At 40.8% G+C, this 7,846-nt stretch overlaps 1 non-coding gene across 1 annotated transcript; it reads right to left on the bottom strand.

Moving 5' to 3' along the window:
• Positions 1-6,668: 6,668 nt before the first annotated feature.
• Positions 6,669-6,775, bottom strand: LOC145071510 (small nucleolar RNA R71). Its single transcript, XR_013690520.1, has one exon. It is a non-coding gene; the product is annotated as a small nucleolar RNA R71 (small nucleolar RNA).
• Between the last annotated feature and the right edge of the window lie 1,071 nt (positions 6,776-7,846).

Here is a 7,846-nt window from a genome sequence, read left to right as displayed (position 1 = left end):
CTAACACATAATAGCCAATCGAGGCTGTAACTCTGTCGACCCTCTGGTCAATGTGTCTCAGTGAGGCCCTCCATCCCCAACTCTCTGTGGGCCCTCTGGCCCTAACTCTAGGGACCCGAAAGTCCCAACTCTGTAACTCTGGATCATGCATATCACATATCACAATAAATCACAACACATAAATAACATGCGAATACACTGGCATATAACTCTATAGTACACTGTCACATAACTCTGTTACCACACTAGGTAAAGTATAGTGAGAAGACTCACCTCGGGTATCTCGGTAAATCTCTGACTCGGTAAACGCTGGCCTAGCCTCTGCCTAGTCATATGAAATAAATACTCTATTTAATATAACTCTTAAAGGCTAGACTATGTCCTCTTATGACACTCTCAGAAGGGTAAAAGACCATTTTACCCCTCTCATAACCAAAAGGCCCCACAATAGACCATACCCTAAAAGTCAACCAAAAGTCAACTTTCCGGGTTACGCTGCGCGTACCAGATGTGTACGCTGAGCGTACCCGGCTGCATCTCGGAATCGGGGAACGCCACCCAGTACGCGGCGCGTATTGGGATTACGCCCGGCGTACTCCCCAGCTTCAACCCCTTAGCTCTTGAGGTCTTAAACAGTTAAGACCCACGTCCAAATTCTAGATCTAACCACATCTAAGGCTCTTAATCCATAAAGTTGATGACTTTAAGCCTTTGCATGGCTGAACAAGCCACCAACTCCCATAATGTTCCATCCTTTAACTCTAGAAGGCTTATTACACAAGCATGACCTCAAACTAACATCCAAGATGGAAACTTTATGGTTCTAAATCACTAATACCACTGAAAAGAGACAGATCTCGGACCATGGAGCACTTTACACTCATAAAGTCTCCACCTTTGGGGTTTTTAGCCCTAGAAATGGCACATGCAACAACAACCAAAAGAAGAGGAAAGTTTTGAACTTTATACCTCCAAGTGTAGCCCTTTTCTCTGTAGATCTCAGATCCAAAATGGCACCTCAAGCTTTAGCTTCCAAGAGCTCTTTTCCTTCTCCTTCACTAGGTCACCAAAGCACAATTAGCTCTAACAACACTCTCACACACTAAGGACGATGGGAGGCTCTCTTTTAGGGTTTCACTCACTGATATGGAGGCCGAGAAATGAGCCTTAGCACCCTTTAAATAGTGCACAAGACGGATTAGGGATTTTGCATCTGGGCCGTGTACGCCCGACGTAACTCCGGGTATGCCCAGCGTACCTTGGCGATTCCGCGTCCAATTTAAGCACATGAGTACGCGTAGAGTACCCCTCTGGTACGCCCAGCGTACTCACTTGCTATAAACCCTCCACTCAAGGACTAATCATGACCAATCGACAAAGAACAAGGGTGAAAGAAATGTACCTGAATCTCGGGGTGTTACAGCCTGTCGATCGGGTGCTTGCTACAAATGTGGTAAGGAGGGGCATATCGCCAAGGATTGCCCCAAGGGATTTATGGTTTGCTTTCATTGCAACCAGACTGGCCATCGGAAGGCCGAGTGTCCACAGTTGCATCAGGGGTCAGCACATGGATCTGCGCCTGCTGCGAGGGTTACCGAGGTTCGACCAATGAAGGTCGAGGCTCCGAAGGCTCGTGGGAGAGCTTTCCAGTTGACTGTGGAGGAGGTCCGTGCAGCGCCCGATGTTGTGGCTGGTATGTATTCTGTATTTATCTTTTTTTTAGTTGAGATATTGTGCTTATGTGACAACCCGAAATTTATTCCGTCATTTTTAACCTCCTTCCGTTAATAAGCCTCACTTTAATTTTTGTCCGTTAACATTTTGGAAGAGGTTAATTAAATTAGTACTTTTATAATGACTTGGTAAGGGATGAAACAAATTAGAAACACCCACAAAATGCCCTTAAAAATGTTAAGTTACAACCAAGTCAAAAATTTGACCGTTTAATCGGGTGCGACCAAAAAGCCCCGTTTAACGGCAGTATCGGGTGGATTCCCATTGAGCCCCAACTCAAACCCCTATATAAGGTGGAGTGGAGTCCATTAGAGACTTTTTCACCCTCTCTCCACTCTCTCTCTTTACAACTTATTTTCGAGCCAAAAATTATCCGTTTCGAGCCCCAAATATCCGTTTCGAGCCCCAAACGAGTAAGCCATCTACCCTAACTTGTTGTATAGCTTAGCTAGCATGCAAATTCGTGTTTAAAACATCAAATAGGGGTAGATTCATGTGTTTACAGCCCAAGAACACTCTTGGACCGTGAACACCATTAAATGGGGTTTTTAAGCCCCAAAACCCCTCTAAACTACCCCTAAGGCTTAGATATGGCTAAATGACTTATGGAATTGGACTTAGAACACCTTGAACTAACATTTTGGGGAGTAAAATTGATTTTACTGCCCAAGAACTTGCTTGGGCCGTAAACTCCCCTTCAATGGGGAGTAAACTCAATTCCATGTGTTAGAAATGCCCACAAACACCTCCCATGGCCTTGGAAAAATGTCTAGAAGCAATTCCATTGTTGTAAACGCATTAAACTTCAATAAATCCAAGGAAATGGGAGTTTATGGCCGTAAACCCCCTAGGAAAGGTCCATGGGCCGTAAACTCCTAGAAAATGCCCAAATGATGCCCTAAACTCCCCATTTGACTTAGAAAAATGCATAGGATTTTATTCTCTATCATTTAAGCCCTTAAAACACCCAAGGAATATGTACATAGGAGCTTATGGCCGTAAACTCCTTGTTTAGGGCCGTAAACTCCTATTTGGTCCATTTAGATTCCTTAAATCCATTCATACACCTTATTTTTGGACCTAGCAAAATTCCACAATTGATATAAGGCCTTTTAGCATCCTAGAACACCCTCACCATGAGTTTATGGCCGTAAACTCATGGGGAGTTGTCCCAGGGCCGTGAACTCTATATAGAGTTTACTCTTGAAGAGTAAACTCCCTATCTAGGCCATACACACCCTTAAATGTTACTCGGGACACTCCAAGCACTTAATCAAAGTGTTTTCCGCACTTTAGGATGCGTATACTTGTTTAATTGGTATTGTATGTACTAATTGTATGTAAACATTGTTGGGTTTTGAGCATTCTAACACTCCTAAGTGTACATGCAACCCTAAATACCTTGGATCTATGTTTTCTCTATTATACATGCAAATAAGAACTTCCAAGGTATTATCCTAATCTAGCATACAAAACAATGACTATAGCAAGATAGAATACATACCTCTTTGGTGTAGAAAGTCTTCATGAAGCTTGAGTGCCAAGTGCCCCAAGTGTGACACCTCAAATAGTTCACACAACACCAAATACTCTTGGAATAACTTGAGATAATTCTACACTCATGAAATCGGCTAGCCCTTTTACTTCACACACTAGTGGCCGATTTTGGTCAAGAATAAGATGCTTATATAGTTAGGGTTACACCATGTAAACCCTAATTGACATGGCCTTTCATTTCCATGATCCATGGGTACAAATACACCATGGAGCATCCATGGACCATCCTATGGGTTTTAGCCCAACTTGATTATCCATGGAGCATTAGCCCACTATACAAGTATGGATGATTTACACAATCAACCCATATATTTAATTAGTCTACTTTTGATCACTTAATTAATCCTAGATTAATTCTTGATCAATACTAATTAAATAATCTTATTATTCTTATTATTAATATATTAGAACTTATAATATATTAATAACCATAAGTTTCTTATTTCTCTCATTATAGTCTATCCAAGTGCATGATGCCATGCAACCCAAATGGACCATGCCGAGTCGGGTCAAGTCTTACCAATTATAGTTATGGACTTAGACATTAATCCAACAAACATATGTTATCATATGTTAATAGGTCACTAAGTGTGTTCAAGTCTTTACTTGACACCGAGCACCCAACCGGCACCTTCGTCGGATCCACTTACATCAGGTGAGTTCATACCCCTGAATGAACCTTTTAAATGTTTTTACATGCTTTTATAGGGAGGGAATACAAGTTAAACATGCCAGTTATCATATCAATCACATGTGATTGATAAGCCGCATGCACAAGGATTTACCACACTGTTAACTGTTTTACCGAGAATGATACTGTAAATGGTTTTCTAAAACATCGTTACTTGCTCAGTTTCTTTTACTTGTAATGTTTTATCAAAGTTTCGTTTAAAACTTATTTATGAAAGGTTTCCAAAGGATTTTTAAAGGTTTTCAAACTTATTAACAAAAGAATATCAAGTTGTGACTTGCTTAAGTATAAAGGTTTTTCCAAAGTTTTCATCAAGGTTTCCTTCCACGTTTTCATACTCTTACTTATTAACATTTTTATTTCACTTATACTTATCCACGCTTTTACTTCACTTTTACTTGTTAATACTCCCACTTCACGATACGCTGATACATCACGATACGTGATATTGCCATATACTTATTTTTAGGCAGTATTTAAGTACATTTTTATTAATAAATTGATAATATGTTTAGAATAATGATACTTATGAGTTTAAATTGTTATTTTCAGTCAATACAAAGGATTTTCGAAGAGAGGGACCAAAGGTGACAAAATGGGGAACATGGGAGGCTTGGAAGACAAGAAAATAATAAATTCACAATAAGCGCTCAATTCACGACGTGGCGGTGAAGCCCACGACGTGGCACAGGTGTTCCAGAAGATAAACATCACGACGCGGAGGATTTCCTTGAAGGATACAAATTACTTGAAGCCCACGACGTGGCGCATCTGGCCACGACGTGGTGCGGGTTTTTGAGGATTATATAAGTCCTCCTGATTATTACGAGAAGGGAAGCTTTTGGGCAGAAGAAAAAGAATTCCAGGAGACGATTCAGAGCGAAAGAAAGGTTCTGGAAGAGGGTTTTCAACACCAAAAGAAGTAAAGGTTTATTTTTAGTTAAATAAGAACATGTCTTTCATTAGTTTTAGCTGTGTTGATTTATCTGCTGTGATGAGCAGCTGAATCTAGCTACTCTTGTTTAGCTAGATGAAGCTTTGAACTTATGAATAGTTATATGATTATGGATTGAGCTTAGTTGGTAAAAATTTGCTTGTGTTTGATTTGTATAACCTAGCATGTTATTATTTGTTTACCTAATTGCTTAATTGCATGTTCTGTGTAGCTCAGTGACCATTAAACTACATGAACCTGTTTACCTAATAATTTAGTGAACATTAAATTGTTAGAGCTAGGATTGACCAATCTTAGTTAGTACTTAGAATAAATAAAGTTTAGCTGTGCTAGAGAACGTGAATTGTGATCATAATTGCGTTTACACAACAAATCTTACATAGCATATTTAAATTCATAATTAGTTCTGTGTTTAATTATGTGTGAACATATATGGTTAGACATGAATTAGTTAGTTATTGGAAAGATAGAACTAAATTACTAATACAACTAAAAACCAACTTAATAATCCGTAATCATTAGCTAGCCATAAGGGATAAGTGGATTCAAAACTAAACAAGAGTGTGTTTTTATTATTGAATTTGATTTAAGTTCATCTGATCTTGTAAAACCAGATAAAACCCCCTATTAAACTTGTTAATAAATTAGGTCAATTTAATAAGTAAGTAAATTAATTAGAACACCGTTCCCTGTGATCGACACCCGACTTACCTAAGCTATACTGTAATCTGACTAGGTATACTGCCTATAAGTGCATAGATAGTCTAAGTTTGTTAGGTTATAAATATTAAAATTAGTGGGTACTTTTGTGCACATCAAGTTTTTGGCGCCGTTGCCGGGGGACGGCTTAGTTTTTAGCTTATTTATTTGCATTAATTTGATCGATCCTTCTTGTGGAGTAAAAACCCACAAAAAGTTAATTTTTCAGCAAAATAATTTTTTCTGTCATTCACAGAGTCCACGACGTGGCACTCTTCTGGCCACGACGTGGACAGTTAAAAATTAGATTTTTAGTTTGAGTTTAGTTTTTCTTATTTTAGTTCAGTCTTACGTTTTTAGTTTAGCAAGTTGAAGGAGTTCATGACCAGAAGCTCAACCACACACTTGGTGCCACCACTGGAAGACCCCGAGTCTGCACTTCACAAGAAAAAGACGCCCTTGCAAGAATTAAAGTCAACCTTTTCTAGGAAGTCGGGAAAGAAGACAGGAGAGTCAAGTTCACCAGCAAAGCACAAGAGCAATCTTGAGCATTTGGATCATACACCCGTGCAAACCGAGTCCAAATACGATACCGAGCTAGAATTTGAAGAACACACTAGTGAACCCGAGAACGAGCCAAGGAACGAGATGGCAGCAATTGAAGAAATGTCCATAGGAGCATACAAGAAGCGGATCCGAGAAGATATGGGTCCCGGTTTAGTCCAACCCGCAATACCTGCCACTGCCACCTTCGAGCTGAAGGGACACATATTGACTGCACTAAAGGACATCCCATTTTTCGGGAAAGACCATGAGGATGCTTTTAAGCATCTAGATGAAGTCAACGACATTGCAGATTACTTCAATGTCCCAAATGTCAACAGGAACACAGTCTTGCTTAGGATGCTTCCCATCACTTTCAAAGGAGCTGCTAAGGAGTGGTTAAATGCACTCCCACCGGGTACAATCACCACTTGGGCTCAAATGCGTGAGCAATTCCTAGACTAGTTTTGCCCACCATCCAAGATAGCCAAACTCAAGAAGGTAATAGCCAACTTTGAGCAACAGCCCGGGGAGTCACTATACGAAGCATGGGAGCGGTACAAGGGCTTACTCAGAAATTGCCCGCAACATGACCTAAATGTGCAGCAAGAGATGTCAATCTTTTATGATGGGGTCAATGTGATGACAAGACAACTCCTTGATTCTCAAGGACCGTTGACAAAGAAAAATCCAAGGGAGGTCAAGGAGCTAATTGAAGAATTCGCGAAACACACCCGTGAATACCATAACCCGAGGCAAGATGGAAGCAAAGGCGGTGGAGGGGCCCAAACTGAAGAAATTGCAGCTGTCATGGCCATGCTGAATAACATGGATCGCAGGATAACACAAATGGACCAGTCGATACAAGCCATAAGAGTGGGGTGCGAGCGATGCAGTGGTCCACACTTGACTAAGGACTACAACGTAGATGAGTTTGGGAACAGAAAAGCTCAAGTGTGCTACTCTAGTGGGGATAAGTTTCATGAGGACTGGAGGAAACCGAAGAAGGAGTGGCTGCCATATGAAGAGTATAAGAAGCAAAAAGAAGAGAAGTATAGGCAGACAGGTCGAGGCCTTTATCAAAAGGAGCAACCACCAACTGAGAAGAAACCCGACCTAGAGACCATTTTGATGAAGTTTATGGAGGCTTCGGAAAAAAGACACGATGCCACGGATTCCGCTATCATGGAACAACAAACATTAATAAAGAACCAGCAAGCCTCCATCCATAACCTTGAAGTACAATTTGGTCAACTAGCCACTTTAGTTCATGAAAAATTGTCCCCGAAGAATCCCGAAGTAAAAGCCCAATCTCACGTAATGGCCATCGATACTGAAGAAGATACAATATCTGAGTTCCTGGAGGCGTTGGAAGTAGAACCGCAGCAGCCCAAGAAATGAAGGATCGAAAATGGAGAAAGTGCTGAACCAGGCTCGCCACGACGTGGCACTCCTCTGGCCACGACGTGGTGCAAGTCTGAGCAAAAATCCTTTGAGCCTATTCCAGCTTATCATCCACCTATGCCATTTCCCACCCGCGCAACACTTAGTCAACTGGAGAAGGAACATTTAGAGTTTGTGAAGCATATGAAAGGGATTCCAATTAATACTCCCTTTGTTGAGTCCTTATCCAAAGCTCCCGAGAACCAGAAATTACTGCAAGACTT

Source organism: Lactuca serriola, chromosome 8, assembly GCF_051521515.1.
Source record: "Lactuca serriola cultivar US96UC23 chromosome 8, Lser_US96UC23_V15, whole genome shotgun sequence".
NCBI classification, from domain to species: Eukaryota; Viridiplantae; Streptophyta; class Magnoliopsida; order Asterales; family Asteraceae; genus Lactuca; species Lactuca serriola.
Note: the sequence above shows the minus strand (reverse complement) of the source record. Positions and strands in the feature narration are given on the sequence as shown.